This window comes from Pelophylax lessonae (assembly GCF_965119305.1).
Source record: "Pelophylax lessonae genome assembly, contig: HAP1_SCAFFOLD_508, whole genome shotgun sequence".
In the NCBI taxonomy this organism is placed as follows: domain Eukaryota; kingdom Metazoa; phylum Chordata; class Amphibia; order Anura; family Ranidae; genus Pelophylax; species Pelophylax lessonae.
This window is the reverse complement of record NW_028119837.1, coordinates 10,103-29,973: the sequence shown is the minus strand read 5'-3', so window position 1 is coordinate 29,973 and position 19,871 is coordinate 10,103.

Below are 19,871 nucleotides of genomic sequence, written 5' to 3'. Positions count from 1 at the left end.
AGCGGTGAGTAGACGATCAGCATAGAAAAGATTGGAATGAAAATAGATGAGAGAATGATGTCCTGTGATCACATTTCCCCCTCATTACTATTCACCTGTATTACAAGTCTGAGTGCGATAAGAAGACAAAGTGTTTGCTTTTAGAGTGCCCTTTACCTGACAGTAATAATACAATTTATCACATTGATCAAATCTATCCTTATTGAAGAATAGGAATAAAAACTGCGTATGAACGGCTCTTTGTACAGAGACGGGGGTGACACGTTTGTGATGCTACGATTAATATATATATATATAGTCAGAATAATTTCTATATATGCTATATTTTTTGCAGAGATCATCTCCACTTTCTGGCCACTTCCTATTAATCTCCTTGTACTGCACACACCGAAGTGTTGTACCTGGAATGTCCACAAGGTGGCAGGGCTTACTAAACTTTGATGCCTCACTCAAATATTGTTACAATAACAGATTCTCAACAATCTCCCGCCATAAAATTGTTACTTTGTATTTGGGAAGATCGTGGAGCTCTTAACTCGCAACACAATGGGAAATAGAAGCAAGAAAAACAAAACATTGTATCTACTCGGTCAGCCCAGTCAAATCTTTGTCTATTTGTATCTATTTAAAGAATCAGCAACAGATCAATGTACAAAGCTAAATCCATGAGCTGCCTGATAGGTAAATGACACAAATATGTACAAAGTATCTGCTACATACAAATCTGATTACAATAATATCACCTCGGATAACAGTCCTTTATATAAGTTAGAAGTAGAAAATTTTTCACGGAAATGTTTAGCTCATTTATTGGTGAAGTTACATACAATCTACAATCCTGCACCCCCCTTCGCTCCATAACTTCTGAACATCGCATAACCTCTGAGCTGGACAACGAATGTCATTAAAGTATCTGGGAACAAGGCTGGACAAATACAAAGTGCTCTTTTTTAAAATGTATTATTATTTATGTTTTTTTTTTTGTTAGGGTTTTAAGTGCTACAGAGTAAATATAGACATTTGAATTTAGTCAACTAGAGCAATAAAATCCCTGAAAAGCACAAGGAAAGAGATTAATAACCTGAAAATTATACAAACCCCCCCCCCCCCACACACACACACACACACACACACACACACAAATGTGTCCAAAGATCAAGTTTGCACCTTTAGAGCAGGTTCACCCACCAAACAATGAAATCTTTAACAAGTGGTGTTGCTGCTCAAATAATGTCTATAAACTAACACATTATTGGTTCAAACAGTATATTGCTGCTAGCATTAACCACTTAATAGAGATGGCCTTGTGGTTCACCCGGCAGTCGGTTTGCAGCAAATTTTGCTTGTTCGCTACCCGCCAAATTTGCGAACACATGGCGTAGTTTGCGGCTGCCATATTTGTTTACATTGGGGAGAACTTTGACCCATGACACAGCCATCAGGTGGAACAGGACAGCTAATTGAAACATTTCAGCACATGGACAGTCCCCCTACCCTATAAATAGCCCTTACCTGGCGGCCATTTCACGTTCCTCTTTTTGCCAGTGTAGGGAGAGGTCTGCTGTGCTCATAAGGGAGAATTTTCTAGACACATAGCACTGTGAAGATCCACAAAAGTCCTTTTCAGGGCTGGTATTTCCGTATAGGCCTTCTACAGTCTCTTTTCAGGTTAGGGACATGTATCCAGTGGTTGCTTTAGGGGCAGTTAGAGATCGGCTGCAGTCACACAGATCGCTATGTTAATGTCCACATTAGTCCTTTTCAGGGCTGGTATATCGGTAAAAGGTCCAGTCTTTCTTCAGTATAGGGACAGGTTATCCAGTCTATGCTGTAGCGGCAGATAGAGATCGTCATCTGCAGTGACACAAATCGCTCTGTTAATGTCCACAAAAGTCATTTAAAGTGCTGCAATGTCGGTATAGGGTCTATTACAGTCTCTTTAGTATTGGGGCAGGTATCCAGTCTGTGCTGTAGGGGCAGTTAGAGATCGTCAGCAGTGACACAAATTGCTCTGTTAATGTCCACAAAAGTCATTTAAAGGGCTGCATTTTTTTTGGTATTGCTGTGCAGTGCAGTACCTTTTGATATCATATTTTCTATTCCGCTATTCAATCTACACCCTTGGGGTAAAAAGAATTAAATTGCGGCATAGTCTGTACCGGTACGTGTGAGATACACCTTTCCAATTTTTGGGGTGCATCTTCCACCGCCAGGGATTGCAGGGTGCTTCAGTTTGCCTCCTGTTCCGAACTGCTCCTACTCCTCATCCTGCCTTTAGGGTACAAAAAATAGTAATTGGGGCCTAGTCTGGGTCTGTATGTGTGAGATAGATACACCTTTTGATATAATATTTTCTATTCCGCTATTCAATCTACACCCTTGGAGTAAAAAGAATTAAATTGTGGCATAGTCTGTATCGGTACGTGTAAGATACACCTTCCAAATTTTTGGAGTGCATCTTCCACCGCCGAGGATTGCAGGGTGCTTCAGTTTGCCTCCTGTTCCGAACTCCTCCTACTCCTCATCCTCATCCTGCCTTTAGGGTACAAAAAATAGTAATTGGGGCCTAGTCTGGGTCTGTACGTGTGAGATAGATACACCTTTTGATATCATATTTTCTATTCCGCTATTCAATCTACACCCTTTGGGGTAAAAATAATTAAATTGCGGCATTGTCTGTATCGGTAAGTGTGAGATACACCTTTCCAAGTTTTGGAGCGCATCTTCCACTGCCGAGGATTGCAGGGTGCTTCAGTTTGCCTCCTGCCTGTTCCGAACTCCTCCTACTCCTCATCCTGCCTTTAGGGTACAAAAAATAGTAATCGGGGCCTAGTCTGGGTCTGTACGTGTGTGATAGATACACCTTTTGATATCATATTTTCTATTCCGCTATTCAATCTACACCCTTGGGGTAAAAATAATTAAATTGCGGCATAGTCTGTATCGGTACGTGTGTGATACACGTTTCCAATTTTTTTGGAGCACATCTTACACCGCCGAGGGTTGCAGGGTGCTTCAGTTTGCCTCCTGCCTGTTCCGAAACTCCTCCTACTCCTCATCCTGCCTTTAAGGTACAAAAAATAGTAATTGGGGCCTAGTCTGGGTCTGTACGTGTGAGATAGATACACCTTTTGATATCAAATTTTCTATTCCGCTATTCAATCTACACCCTTGGAGTAAAAAGAATTAAATTGTGGCATAGTCTGTATCGGTACGTGTAGGATACACCTTCCAAATTTTTGGGGTGCATCTTCCACCGCCGAGGATTGCAGGGTGCTTCAGTTTGCCTCCTGTTCCGAACTCCTCCTACTCCTCATCCTCATCCTGCCTTTAGGGTACAAAAAATAGTAATCGGGGCCTAGTCTGGGTCTGTACGTGTGAGATAGATACGCCTTTTGATATCATATTTTCTATTCCGCTATTCAATCTACACCCTTGGGGTAAAAAGAATTAAATTGTGGCATAGTCTGTATCGGTACGTGTGAGATACACCTTTCCAATTTTTGGGGCGCATCTTACACCGCCAAGGATTGCAGGGTGCTTCAGTGTGCCTCCTGCCTGTTCCAAACTCCTCCTACTCCTCATCCTGCCTTTAGGGTACAAAAAATAGTAATTGGGGCCTAGTCTGGGTCTGTACGTGTGAGATAGATACACCTTTTGATACCAAATTTTCTTAAATTTTTAGTGAAATCGGTGCGTGGTCCGACCACGTTATAGAACCAATAGTGGCTTCTGTGACCAATTGTAAGGTGTGTTTATCGGTCAGAAAGAGGTCAATTCGAGAGTAAGACTGTTGAGGGTGGGAGAAAAAAGTGTAGTCCCGTTCATCACCATGTAAGCACCTCCAGGGATCATACATGTCCTCATTTGTCAGAAGGGCAGCAAGGGCTGAGGGTCTGCGATTTATAGGGTTGGAGGTGTCTAAATGAATATCTACAATATCATTAAAATCGCCACAAAGAAGAATTGGATCTGATCTGAATGGTGCCAATTTGGCAAATAGGAGAGAGTAAAATTTATTTTGGGATGTGTTGGGGGCGTACACATTTACTAGGGTCATCCGAGAGTGTCCAAAGGTAGCGGATAAAATTAAGTATCTACCTTCGGGGTCAATTTCACAATGGTGTAGTGCAAACGTGATGGAGTCTCGTATGCCGATCATTACCCCTCTTTTTTTCTTTGGGGCGTTGGCAAAGAAGCAGTGAGGGAATTGTTTGTGAGAGCATTTTGGAGGGTTGGATTGTAGAAAGTGTGTTTCTTGTACACAAATAACATGTGCTTGAGAGGATAGGGCTTCCTTCCATAAGAGGTGTCTTTTAAATGGGGAATTGAGGCCCTTAGCATTGATAGAGGTGATATTGAGTGTCATGATGAGTTCTGTAGGTGGATACTAGTGAGTGGAAGAACGGGACCACAGGCTCCCGATCCCCTTGGAGAGGGAAACGGGAAGTATCAAACTGTAATACACGTAACAGTCAACAAATTAATAAACAAATAATATGAGATATCAAGAGATACTGCACAATAGTATCTATGCGGTAAGGGTAACAATTAATGACTAGACAATACCAAATTGGAGATATAAAGAGGCGCAAAACTGTCTCTAAGCCTGTGACTCAATGCAATAAACCAGTAAGAGGAAAAACGTAATAGCAAGAGTAAAAGAAAAATTGACAAGTGTGCTTGGCACACTATACCTCGAGGGTGTGGGTAGAGTGGTGATTCAACGACCACACCGGATACAGTAGTGGCATGGAAAACGTTGGAAGGGGAAACCATTAGGTTTTGTTCCTGTCAGGAGAGGGACCTTGTTGAGAGGACGTATTAGGTTGAGACTTGCCATGGTGAGGGGTGAGAGGGGGAAGCGGGAGGAGACCCCAATTTGTCAGCTTCTTGTATCCATCTTTAGGTGACAGGATAGGGACCATTTGTTGCTGGTAAGTTACCAGGAGTTTGGTAGGGAAACCCCATTTGTAGATTATTATTTTTTTCTTGAAGGATGGACGTGATAGGTGTGAAAGCTCTATGCATCTCCATTGTGGCCGGTGACAAGTCGCTGAAGAGAGCCAAATCAGTGTATGGGTCGGCAGGGGTTTTGACACCTTAGCTGTGTGGAGGATTCGTTCCTTCACATGGAAAAAGTGAATTCTTGCCAGCACATTCCTGGGCACGTCAGCAGGTAGGTGAGAAGGTTTAGCGATGCGGTGGGCTCTGTCAATAAGCAAGTCGCGTGTATCCAAGCTTGGAAGGAGCACGGAGAACAAACGCTGTAGATACTGGGTCAGTTCATTAGGTTTAACAGATTCAGGAATATTTCTGAATTTTATATTATTACGCCTGGAGCGATCCTCCAGGTCTGCAAGTTTCAATTTGATGCGATGTAGCTCTTCTGCTTGGTAATCCTGAGTATCCAATACTTCATTGTGCGCTCTAGCGTGCTCCTGAACAGTATCTTCTAAGTTGTCAGTTCTGACCTCTAGGCAATAAATTCTGTCTTGAACTTGTGATAGGGATAATTGAAGCTCCCTGTGCAGATCTTTCTGGAAGGTGAGTAGCATGGATTTAATAGCAGCCTATGAGGCTGGATTATCTGAAGCGGGAATTGCTGCCAAAGCTGGGGCTCTGTCGCTGTCTGTGTCTGCGGACCATAATTGCTTCTTAGGATGTGGGCCTTTGTATGGAGATTGGGCAGGGGAGGAAGCGAGCCTCTTACCTCTGTCTGATGTGAGTCCCGATGTGGTGATGTCAGTTGGCGCTGTAGTGTCCATCTCTCCAGTACTGATGGATGTGGGAGGGTCGCTCGATGGAGGCGATGCCTTGGAATGTTGCACCTGGGTAGTGGAGGGAGTTGGAGACCGGCCGGTCTCGTTGTCGGCACCAAGCTGTAAAGGCCGCATATTGGTGGCGTTGAAATAGTCAGTGAGGCGGCGAAGTGCAGGTGGTTTGTAACCGCGGTGCGGCATACCCTGATGCCTTGCCTGTGTGAGGGTGGTCAATGGGGTGATGTGCGACTTGGGGATGTGGCTTCAGGTTGCAGTGGATCCGGAACGTGGAGCGGAGTGTCTGACTCACGCAATCATCATGGTCTGCGGCAGACCAGGCACCCGTGTGAGAAGAGAGCTTAAATGTTGGACTAAATTTACTACATCAATGTAATGTAAACGTGAGCAAGAGATTAAAAAGCATAGATACAGCCGAGGAGAGTTAATGTCATTCTGGGGGGAGATCCTGCTATAGCTTGCTGGTTGGAGACTGAGCCTGGATATGGTCAGGTGGTTGCAATGTACAGGGTAGGTAGTTGGATATACGTCACTGCAGCAGGTAGGATATAGTGCAGGCAAAGAGTCTGGATGCAGCTGCTGAGGTATAAGGTCAGTTGGGGTATAATGCTTACCCGGCGCCCGGCATGTGGAGCACAGTGGTAGGAGAGGCCGCGGCTTCTAGGACAGCTAGGCCGCAACCTCGGGCGCCACTCTGCAGCCGTATTTCGCGTCCCAGAAGGTGGATGGCGGTCCCGGGGTGCCCAGGCAGGTGGAGGGAGTCTTCAGATTGCAATTAGGGAGACCGTAGGAGCCCGGAGAGCTGCCGCTGGACCGGACGTCGGATCGCGGCGGCCGCTAGGAAAGGCCGCGGCTTCAAAGGTGATGTAGGCCCCGAATCCGGATCCCCGGATTATCGCCAGCGAGACTCCCAAGACTTGTACCGACCTGTACAGCGGGTCTCAGAGTGTGTTCCACGATGGTGTGGAGACTGTGGATGGGGTTTGGGCGGTGGATGGCGATGGATTAGAAAGCTGGTTAGACGGAGCTCCCCTCCCAAGCGTCCAGCTTGCTCGGCTTCCGGTCACGCCCCCTTGATATCAAATTTTCTATTCCGCTATTCAATATACACCCTTGGAGTAAAAATAATTAAATTGTGGCATAGTCTGTATCGGTACGTGTAAGATACACCTTCCAAATTTTTGGGGTGCATCTTCCACCGCCGAGGATTGCAGGGTGCTTCAGTTTGCCTCCTGTTCCGAACTCCTCCTACTCCTCATCCTGCCTTTAGGGTACAGAAAATTGTAATTGGGGCCTAGTCTGTGTTTGTACGTGTGAGATACACCGTTTTATATCCTTTTTTCTATTCCGCTATTCAATATACACCCTTTTGGGGTGAAAAAAATTAAATTGCGGCATAGTCTGTATTGGTACGTGTGAGATACACCTTTTTAAATTTGTTTGGCGCATCTCCTTCCACCGCCGAGGATTGCAGGGTGCTTCAGTTTCCCTCCTGTTCCAAACTCCTCCTACTCCTCTTCCTCATCCTCCTCCTGCCTTCAGGGTACAAAAAATTGTAATTGGGGCCTAGTCTGTGTTTGTACGTGTGAGATACACTGTTTTATATCCCTTTTTCTATTCCGCTATTCAATATACACCCTTTTGGGGTGAAAAAAAATAAATGACGGCATAGTCTGTATTGGTACGTGTGAGATAAACCATTTTAAATTTGTTTGGCGCATCTCCTTCCACCGCCGAGGATTGAAGGGTGATTCAGTTTGCCTCCTGTTCCAAACTCCTCCTACTTTTCATCCTCCCTTTAGGGTACAAAAAATTGTAATCGGGCCTAGTCTGTGTTTGTACGTGTGAGATACACCGTTTTGTATCCTTTTTTTCTATTCCGCTATTCAATATACACCCTTTTGGGGTAAAAAAAATAAATTGCGGCATAGTTTGCATATTTGACTGTGAGATACACCCGTGCGATACTGTTGTTGTTTTGTTCCGCTATTCCGTGGTGCTGCTGGTAGAGCTCCTGTTGCAAGGAGAGGACGTGGTCGATCTGTGCCAGCTACACGCACAAGTGAAACACCTTCCTCAAGTGTGAGTAGGCGACAGAACCTGCAGCAGTATTTGGTGGGGCATCATGCGCCTCTAGAAGTGATGAGGCCAGAACAAGTAGAGGCGATAGTAGATTGGTTTGCTGCTGACAGTGCCTCCAGTTCCTTCACATTGTCTCCCACCCAGTCTACTGCAGAAAGGTCAGAGTTGGCACCTGCAGCCGATGTTCAACCGTCTTTCACCTCACCCCCTTGCAAATCAGGCAAGCAGTCTGAGCCCCAAGTCATGCAGCAGTCTCTTCTTCTTTTTGATGACTCTGTCAGCAGGGTTTCCCAGGGCCATCCACCTAGCCCTGCCCCAGAAGTGGAAGAGATTGAGTGCAGCGATGCCCAACCACTTATTTCTCAAGATGCCCAATCACTTATTTCTCAAGATGAGTACATGGAAGGACCATCGCAGCACGTCTCCGATGATGACGAAATGCAGGGGCCAACTGCTGCGGCACTCAGAATTGTGGAGACCGACAAGGAGGGCAGGGGTGAAGACTGGGTGGAAGATGATGTGGAGGACGATGAGGTCCTCGACCCCACATGGAATGAAGGTCATGCAGGTGACCTGAGTAGTTTGGAGGAAGAGGCGGTGGTCGCACAGAGCCACCAGCACAGCAGAAGAGGGAGCAGGGTGCAGAAGCGGAGCGGCCGTGCCCTAGACGCTACGCCTGCTACTGCCCAACGCAGCAAGGGAACGAGCGCACCAAAGCCAGCTCAAAGGAGTTCTCTAGCGTTTAAGTTCTTTAGAAAATGTGCTGATGACAGGACACGAGTGGTTTGCACCCTGAAGCGAGGCATAAACCTTCTCAACCTGAGCACAACCTGCATGATCATGGAATCTAAGTGCAAAGCACGAGCTGCAGTGGAGTAGACACCTTCAAAACCAAGAAACGTCTCTGGCTCATCCTGCTTCCTCTTCTGCTGCAGTCTCGGCCGCTCCAGCTACATCTGTAGTGATACCGGAACCTGCCACCCCGCAAACAGACGATCTGTCAGCAACACCACCACCTGGGTCACCAACCATCTCCACAATGTCCCGTGGAAGCGTTCAGCTTTCCATCTCCCAAACACTTGAGAGGAAGAGGAAGTACCCCCCTACCCACCCGCGATCCCTTACCCTGAATGCCAGCATTTAAAAATTCTTGGCCTTTGAAATGCTGTCATTCCGTCTGGTGGAGACGCACAGTTTTAAAAACCTTATGTCGGTGGCTTTCCCTCAGTACGTCGTGCCCAGCCGCCACCACTTTTCCAGGCAAGCCATCCCTTCCCTGCACAACCAAGTGGGGGAAAAAATCAGGTGTGCACTGCGCAACGCCATCTGTGCCAAGGTCCACCTAACTACCGATACGTGGACCAGTAAGCACGGTCAGGGGCATTATATCTCCCTAACGGCACACTGGGTAAATGCAGTGGCGGATGGGCCTGAGGCAGATAGCAATTTGGCGCATGTCCTTCCACCACCGAGGATTGCAGGGCGCTTCAGTTTGCCTCCTGTTCCTAACTCCTCCTACTCCGCTTCCTCATCCTCTACCGCCTCCTCATCCGGTCAGCGTAACACCTTCGCCACCAACTTCAGCACGGCCAGGGGTAAACGACGGCAGGCAGTTTTAAAACTTGCCTGTTTGGGGGAAAAAACCACACACCGCGCAGGAGTTGTGGAGGAGCATGGAACAGCAGACAAATGAGTGGTTGCTGCCAGCGAGCCTCAAGCCCGGCCTGGTGGTGTGCGATAACGGGCAAAATCTCATAGCAGCTCTGGGCCTAGCTGGTTTGACGCACATCCCTTGCCTGGCGCATGTGCTGAATTTGGTGGTGCAGAGGTTCCTTAAAAACTACCCTGATATGTCAGAGCTGCTGCAGAAAGTGTGGGCCGTCTGTGCGCACTTTCGACGTTCTCACCCTGCTGCTGCTCGCCTGTCAGCGTTGCAGCGTAACTTCGGCCTTCCCGCTCACCGCCTCATATGTGACGTGCCCACAAGGTGGAACTCCACCTTGCACATGCTGCAAAGACTGTGCGAGCAGCAGCAGGCCATAGTGGAGTTTCAGCTGCAGTACGCACGCGTGAGTCGCTCTGTGGAACAGCACCACTTCACCACCAATAACTGGGCCTCCATGCGAGACCTGTGTGCCTTGTTGCGCTGTTTTGAGTACTCCACCAACATGGCCAGTGCCGATGACACCGTTGTCAGCTTAACTATCCCACTTCTATGCCTCCTTGAAAAAACAATTCGGGCGATGATGGAAAAAGATGTGGCACCGGATGAGGAGGAGGAGGAGGAGGATGAAGAGGTATCATTTCCAAGGCTTTCAGGGCAGTCATTCACAAGGGGCTCCGAGGGTGGGTTCCTGCACACACAAACGCCAGGGATACAATTGTCCAGCAGGGGCACAGTTCTGGAGGATGAGGAGGAGGAGGAGCTGGAGGAGGAGATGGAACCATGTTCACAGCAGGGTGGCACCCAGGCCAGCTCATGGCCATCACTGGTGCGTGGCTGGGGGGATACAGAGGACACAGACGATACACCTCCCACAGAGGACAGCCTTTCGTTGCCTCTGGGCAGCCTGGCACACATGAGCGATTACATGCTGCAGTGTCTCCACAATGACCGCCGAGTTGCCCACATTCTAACTTGTGCTGATTACTGGGTGGCCACGCTGCTGGATCCCCGTTGCAAGGACAACGTACCGTCCTTAATTCACTCACTGGAGCGCGATCGCAAGATGTGCGAGTACAAGCGCACGCTGGTAGACGCGATGCTGCTGGCATTCCCACCTGACAGCGGGGCCACAGTGGAAGCACAAGGCATAGGAGGAGGAGGAAGAGGTTGCCAACGCAACCAGGGCACCGCCAGCACCTCAGAAGGCAGGGTTAGCATGGCCGAAATGTGGAATAGCTTTGTCAGCACGCCACAACAAACAGCAGCACCAGCAGCTCATATGGAATGTCTTAGCAGGAGGCAGCATTTCACCAACATGGTGGAGCAGTATGTGTGCACACGCCTACATGTAGTGAATGATGGGTCTGCCCCCTTCAACTTCTGGCTCTCCAAATTGGGCACATGGCCTGAGCTTGCCCTTTACGCCTTGGAGGTGCTGGCGTGCCCTGCAGCCAGTGTATTATCTGAATGGGTATTTAGCACAGTTGGGGGCGTTATCACAGACAAGCGCAGCCACCTGTCCAGAGACAATGTGGACAAGCTCACGTTCATTAAAATGAACCAGGCATGGATCTCACGGGACTTTTCCGTACCTTGTGCAGAATAGCGATGGATACCGACCTTACCCAGCCATTGTTCTATTTTTGCTCTTTCTCACTCTTTTGGGGTGTACCCTCATTTAAAATTTCTGAAAAGAAGCAGTGTTGGCTACCTCGTCCTCCTCAGGGCCAGATTAACATAGGGCCTATTGGAGCTGCAGCTCCAGGCCCCTACCTTAATATAGGTCCCCCGGGTTGGCCATATTCACTGTTACCGCTCTTCTGTCACCTGTAAACACAGAAGTCTGGCTTCTATGCTCGCTTCCCCAGGCAGCTCCCTCAGAACCTCCCCACACAGCACGAAGGCAGGACAAGGAGGGACAGTTGCCGATGCATGGGTGTGTTTATGGGCTTCAGAGACAGCATCCCATGTTGAATTAGGCATGCATGGCTGCACCCTTCCTCCTCTGGGTGCATGCCAAGGCACGGCCCTTAAGGCCCTTCAAAATCCTCAGCACCAAGCCCATGATGCTCTTAATCCGGCCCTGGTCCTCCTCCACCGCCGCTTCCACCTACACCGCCCATAGGTGTGCGCAGCCTATTGCATTAGGGTGTGCACCCCAAAGTTTAAATACACATGCATGTGTTTGCCTAAATGTACATGGCCCCAATACATTACTCTCCCTGCTGGCAAAGTGAAATAGAGCAGAGTCGGTCCGAGGGAGATCTTTCCCATCTCCTCACTGGCAAATAGAGCGATAATGCTAATGTACCCTAGGTGATTAGGGTGTGCCCAGGTACACCCGGCACACCCTGTGCGCACGCCTATGACACCGCCACATCCACCACCACCTCAACCTCCCTCCTACTCCATATGGGCCTCATCCTTCAGAGATGAAGAACATTGTTTTATGTTTCTGTTTTTTTTTTTGGTTGTTTTAAGTTATTTCCCTATCCACATTTGTTTGCAGAGCACTTGCCATGCTCTTAACTATGTTTTGCTGCCATTTGTAGCACTCTAGCCCTTTCCATTGGTGTTTTAGAGCCATTTTAGTGCCTGAAAGTTCGGGTCCCCATTGACTTCAATGGGGTTCGGTGTCCGGTAAAAGTTTGGCAAAAGTCCGAGAAATGGACCCGGACTTTTTTTTTTAAGTTTGGCCGAACCTGCCAAACACGGACATCTAGGTGTCCGCTAAACTCTAATCTCTACCTTTCTATGATGGGAAATAAAGTATTACATGTTTCATTATCAGATCTGCCTATGATCGGGGAACTGGCCGATAATTAATGTTTCATCTTTCAGACATGACATGTAGCCGTTACGGATTTCCCCCCTACATCCTAAAATAAACAAAAAATGAAAGGACTGGTAGAAATCTGTAGTAATCATGACAGTTAGTGCTGAGCTCAGATTATTTCACCCCGGAGTCATCTACTGATCCATCAAACGGTTCTCAGCACCTTATCACTGGATTTGGGTCCCATATCCATACATAGCAATGCGTCTAATCTAAAGGATGGAGGGCAATGGAAACCAATCCCTGTAAGGAGATCACCTGCTTATCTAAACTCGCATCAATTCAACGTGTTATATTAAACTTTAAAATCATATAAAAACTAAATTGCTGTTAGGACGGACAGGTGTCATTATAGCACATTGTCCCCCAGCCGGATCACAATCTTCGGTGTCTAAATATACAATCAGATCTCCCAAACATGTATGTCCGGCTCCTTCTTAGATATAAGTGGGTGACTCTGAGAAGATCCGTTGGGTTTGGTAACAGAAAAAAAAAATAAATAAATAAAAATGATTGGGTTTACTTGGCGGGCTTGTGGCAGTAATATTCGAGGATTTTACCGCTTTGGTGGAAATATTTGGAAGCTGAAAACCGACACAAGTGAGGTCATTTGGAGGAAGATGAACAGATCTATGAATAGAACTTCTACAATGTCGGCTTTAGCGGTATAATGCGGCTGAATCTTCCTAACGGCCAGTTAAATTATGGCGGGAGATTTAAATATAGCAACTCGGAGCCATCATAGGCGTGGTCTATTAATAGCAAAGAGGGGAAATCTGGAATACAATGTGTTCTGACATTGGAGCTCTATGTAGGTGTGCATGGTTTTGGTTGGAGGAGTTTAGCGGTGAGTAGACGATCAGCATAGAAAAGATTGGAATGAAAAGAGATGAGAGAATGATGTCCTGTGATCACATTTCCCCTCATTACTATTCACCTGTATTACAAGTCTGAGTGCGATAAGAAGACAAAGTGTTTTCCTTTAGAGTGCCCTTTACCTGACAGTAACAATACAATTTATCACATTGATAAAATATATCCTTATTGAAGAATAGAAATACAAACTGCGTATGTCCGGCTCTTTGTACAGAGACGGGGGTGACACGTTTGTGATGCTACGATTAATATATATATATATATATATATATATATAGTCAGAATAATTTCTATATATGCTATATTTTTTTGCAGAGATCATCTCCACTTTCTGGCCATTTCCTATTCATCTCCTTGTAGTGCACACACCGAAGTGTTGTACCTGGAATGACCACAAGGTGGCAGAGCTTACTAAACTTTTATGCCTCACTCAAACATTGTTACAATAACAGATTCTCAACAATCTCCCACCATAAAATTGTTACTTTGTATTTGGGAAGATCGTGGAGCTCTTAACTCGCAACACAATGGGAAATAGAAGCAAGAAAAACAAAACATTGTATCTACTCTGTCAGCCCAGTCAAATCTTTGTCTATTTGTATCTATTTAAAGAATCAACAACAGATCAATGTACATAGCTAAATCTATGAGCTGTCTGATAGGTAAATGACAAAAATATGTACAAAGTATCTGCTACATACAAATCTGATTACAATAATATCCCCTCGGATAACAGTCCTTTATATAAGTTAGAAGTAGAAAATTGTTTCACGGAAATGTTTAGCTCATTTATTGGTGAAGTTACATACAATCTACAATCCTGCACCCCCCTTTGCTCCATAACTTCCGAACATCGCATAACCTCTGAGCTGGACAACAAACGTCATTAAAGTCTCTGGGAACAAGGCTGGACAAATAAAAAGTGCTCTTTTTTAAAAGTATTATTATTTGTTTTTTTTTTTTTTTTTTGTTAGGGTTTTAAGTGCTACAGAGTAATTATTAACATTTGAATTTAGTCAACTAGAGCAATAAATCCCCTGAAAAGCACAAGAAAAGAGATTAATGACTTGAAAATTATACAAAAATCCCCCCCCCCCCCCCCACACACACACACACACGCACACACACACACACAAATGTGTCCAAAGATCAAGTTTGCACCTTTAGAGCAGGTTCACCCACCAAACAATGAAATCTTTAACAAGTGGTGTTTGCTGCTCAAATAATGTCTATAAACTAACACATTATTGGTTCAAACAATATATTGCTGCTAGCATTAACCACTTAATAGAGATGGCCTAGTGGTTCGCCCGGCGGTCGGTTCGCGGCAAATTTTGCTTGTTCGCTACCCGCCAAATTTGCGAACACATGGCGTAGTTTGCGGCGGCCATATTAGTTTACATTGGGGAAAACTTTGACCCATGACACAGCCGTCAGGTGGAACAGGACAGCCAATTGAAACATTTCAGCACATGGACAGTCCCCCTACCCTATAAATAGCCCTTACCTGGCAGCCATTTCACGTTCCTCTTTTTGCCAGTGTAGGGAGAGGTCTGCTGTGCTCATCAGGGAGAGTTTTCTAGACACATAGCGCTGTGAAGATCCACAAAAGTCCTTTTCAGGGCTGGTATTTCCGTATAGGCCTTCTACAGTCTCTTTTCAGGTTAGGGACATGTATCCAGTGGTTGCTTTAGGGGCAGTTAGAGATCGGCTGCAGTCACACAAATTGCTATGTTAATGTCCACAATAGTCCTTTTCAGGGCTGGTATATCGGTAAAAGGTCCAGTCTTTCTTCAGTATAGGGACAGGTTATCCAGTCTGTGCTGTAGGGGCAGATAGAGATCGTCATCTGCAGTGACACAAATCGCTCTGTTAATGTCCACAAAAGTCATTTAAAGTGCTGCAATGTCGGTATAGGGTCTATTACAGTCTCTTTAGTATTGGGGCAGGTATCCAGTCTGTGCTGTAGGGGCAGTTAGAGATCGTCAGCAGTGACACAAATTGCTCTGTTAATGTCCAAAAAAGTCATTTAAAGGGCTGCAATTTTTTTTGGTATTGCTGTGCAGTGCACTAAAAAGGGGGGTGGGGAGGGGGTTAATCCACAGTATAATATACTTTGTAGAAAGATATTATAGTGGATTAGTAGTATTATTGTGCACTGTGCAGCATTGTGACAGGTGTGCTGACTGAGCATTGCTGCAGCAATACTACACACAGTGACAAACTCTCTGGCCAATTATTTTTAGAGCTGGTGTGATAGACCAGTGGCCCCCCAATACCACCTATTGAGTGGGGTGTTATCTGAGTATACTTTTACAAGTGTATTTGTGTCCTGCAAACAATATTGCCTCTTTTGCTGAGTTAAGTCTGATACACACAGCAATAAACTCCCTGGCCAATTTTTTTCAACAACTGGTGTGATAGACCAGTGGCCCCACAATACCACATATTGAAGTGGGGTGTTATTTAACAGTATACTTTTCTAAGAGTGTATTTTAGTCCTGAAAAAAATTGGCCTCTCTTGCTGTGTTGACTGTGCTACACACAGTGACAACAGTTACTGGCCAATTATTTGTAGAACTGGTGTGATAGATACCCCAATACCCCCAATACCACATATTGAAGTGGGGTGTTATCTACCTTTTTCCAGATATAATGCAATTCTCTAGAGACTTTTGTCACAGGGTAATTAAAAAACATGACAGGCAGAGGAAGAGACAGAGACGTACGCAGGGGTGGTAGTGGTAGGGCAGGAGCAATAGGCCGGAGCCTAACTGTGAAGTTTCAAAAGGTGCGTACAATTACGGCAAAGGACGCACCAGACTTGGTTGAGTGGGTCACTCAGCCTTCCTCTTCTGCACCCTCCTCATCCTCTCTATCTGCACCCTCTTCACGCTCTGCTGTGTGCACCCCCAAAGACACCACCACCACATACCCTCCACTTGAGTCACTGGAATTATTTTCCAATCCATCACAAAATGTTTGCGATGCACAGCCATTGTTGGCATTGGATCAGGAAGAGGAGGTAGCAAAAGCCGCCACTCAGCAGTCTGACGACAGTACCCAGATCATCCCAAGGAGGTTGGTCCCCGCTGTTGCTGCCTACTCAGAAATCTTGAATGTTAGTAGTGGGGAAAGTGACGTGGATGATGACGAGCCTATGGACATCACGTGGGAGTCCACAAGAGAGAAAGAGGAAGGGAGTTCAGAGGGAGAGACGGGCCGGCAGATAGGGAGGAGAGGCAGGCAGAAGTTGCATTGCACAAGAGGTAGGAAGCAGACTGCAAATGTATCAGGAGCGAGCCATCAACCATGTACAGTCACATCTGGCATTTCCAGGATGCCGGAACATGGCTCCGCAGTGTGGGCTTTTTTTAATGTGTCCGTTGCTGACAACAATGTTGCCATCTGCAGCCTTTGCAGTCCATGCATAAGTCACGGTAAGCCCAACACTCACCTAGGGACCACCGCCTTAAGAAGGCACCTGAACTCCCATCACCGAACCCAGTGGGAGCAACACCATCAGAACCCACAAAGCAACACTCCAGGCTCTCATCGTCCAGCCCCTTCTCCTTCTCCTCTCTCCTCACATTTGCCCTCCACTCCACCTTCCATGATGCCGTCGTCACGTTGTTCTGGAAAAAGGCAGGCTTCTGTGGTCCAAATGTTGGAGCGGAAAGAAATAATGATGCCGGATAACCCTCTTGCCCAACGTTTGACTGCTGGCTTGTCGGAACTGATAGCCCGCCAACTACTGCCATATAAACTGTGGGACTCGGAGGCCTTTCGTAAATTTGTGACCATTGGAACAACACAATGGAAGGTCCCAGGCAGGAAATATTTCTTGCAAAAGGGCATTCCAGACCTGTATGGCCATGTTCAGCGGCAAGTGAATATATCTCTGGCACACAGTGTTAGTGCCAAGATACATCTGACCACAGACACATGGTCTAGCAATGGTCTTTCAGTTAAACCCATGTGAACTAATTTTTGGAGCCTATACAGGCCAACACTTACTTCTGTATACTGTGAATGCCTACTGTACCTCTAGCCATCAAATACTAAGTTCTTTGCTGACAGTTCAACCCATGTGAGCTAATTTTTGGAGCCTATACAGGCCGACACTTACTTCTGTATACTGTGAACGCCTACTGTACCTCTAGCCATCAAATACTAAGTTCTTTGCTGTCAGTTAAACCCGTGTGAGTATATTAAAAAAAAAAAGTATATAAAATGGTGTATCTCACACGTACAAACACAGACTAGGCCCCGATTACAATTTTTTGTACCCTAGACGGGAGGATGAGGAAGAGGAGTAGGAGTAGGAGGAGTTCAGAACAGGAGGCAAACTGAAGCGCCCTGCAATCCTCGGCGGTGGAAGGAGATGCGCCAAACAAATTTAAAAGGTGTATCTCACACGTACCGATACAGACTATGCCGCAATTTTTTTTTTTTTTTTTTACCCCCAAAAGGGTGTTTATTAAATAGCGGAATAGAACAACAGTATACAACGGGTGTATCTCACAGGAACGTATGAACTAAATATTTTTTATTTTTCACTTAAATTGTTGATTTTTGAATAGCAGATGTGAACACAGCAGTGTCTTATGTTTTATCTCACGGTCAGCAGGCTATGAAGGAAAAAATGTAAAAAAAAAAAAAAATTCCCCTTTAAATTTGTAATTTTTAAATAGCAGATTAGAACAGCACTGTGTGTAGTGATGTCGCAAACCTAAAATTTGCCATTCGCGAACGGCAAATGCGAACCTCCGCGAATGTTCGCGAACCACCATAGACTTCAATAGGCAGGCAAATTTTAAAACCCACAGGGACTCTTTTTGGCCACAATAATGATGGAAAAGTTGTTTCAAGGGGACTAACACCTGGACTGTGGCATGCCGGAGGGGGATCCATGGCAAAACTCCCATGGAAAATTATGTAGTTGACGCAGAGTCGGGTTTTAATCTGTAAAGGGCATAAATCACCTAAAATTCCTAAATTGTTTGGAATAACGTGCTTTAAAACATCCAGTGTGTGTATACGATCAGGTATGATGTTGTATCAATCAGGTAGTGTAATGGTTACACCCGCATCACAGTGACAGACCAAACTCTAACAGACCAAACTCCCAGTTTAACAGTCAGTCAGTCCATTTGCACAACCGCAAACTCCCCATTTGCACAAGGTTGGATACCAAGCTAGCCATGTCCCATTCCTTGTCCTCACTGACGTCATTGAAGGTCTCTTCCTCCACCCAGCCACGTACAACACCAAGGGTCCCCGAAAGGTGAGAACAAGCCCCCTGGGACGCCTGCTGTGGTTGGTCTTCCACCTCCTCCTCTGACTTCTCTTCTTCAAACTCCTCTCTCTGCGGTCCATCAATCGACAACGACAAGGCTGCTTCTGGTGGTGATGGGGACCACAACTCTTCCTCTTCATGCTCATCTATGGCCTGATCCAGTACTCTTCGCAGGGCACGCTCCAGAAAAAAACACATATGGGATGAGTTCGATGATGTTGCCTTGGGTTTGACTGACCAGGTTTGTCACATCCGCAAAAGGACGCATGAGCCTACAGCCATTGTGCATGAGCATTTAGTAACATGGCCAAAAAATACCCAGCTCCGCAGAGGCTGTCCTCTTTTTTTAAAAAAATTAAAAAAATCTGTTCTTATCAGTTTAATCCATATTACGTTACGTCCCCTATCAGGGGCCGGTGTACGGAATAGATTTTAGGAACCAGGAGATGGAAAAAGATGGTTGGTCTGTCCTCTTACTTCCAATTTTGGGCACTGCGCGTGCGCCGTGCAATGTACTGTGCCATCCTATATGAGTGGTGTGTTAACCCTCCTCTTGTGTTAGGGTCAGAACCGACCCGTTTTCAGGTTTTGAATGTCTATAAGTATCACATAAATTTGTTTATTGCATCAAGATTTTTTTACTTTGTCAGGAACCTCTATTTAAACAATGTAATAGAAAAAAAAATCCTTTTCACTAAATTATAAAATACTGTGGTGTAAATTAAGACGTTTATGGTGTTAGGGTCAATTCTGACCCAGTTATAATATAGGATTATAGGACACTAATAAGTGCCAAAACTGAAATCATAAACACTCTCTCTGCTTAGTAACACTGACAGCCAATCACCTCTCAACCCTGTGAGCTGTAGTTAGGGAGGGGCCTATCTCTTTGCCTGCTTGTCTGCTTCTCTAAATAAAGAAAAGAAACATAGGACCAATACTTTTCAGAGTTGCTGACTTTATTTTACCATTTTTTTAATTTGAAAACGATAGATGGTATGCTATCAAAAGAAAGGTCTAAAGGGTCACACCAAAAATATTAAAACCAATCTTTTCAAGGATAAAGAAGCCTAACAAGGTAACCAAGAGGTAAGAAACAAATTGGATGATAAATAATTGTTCAGAGGGTATTTTATGGCTGATTTAAAACACGGGTCAAAACCGACCCGTTAACATCATGGATAGTAACAGAAAGCTAACATAAGAGGAGGGTTAAGTGGTACTATTCTGATCAGTTTAATCCCTGTTACGTCCCCTATCAGGGGACGTGTATCAAATAGATTTTAGACAAGCCCAAAGAGTTGTCAATAGTTGACACACTCATGACATAAA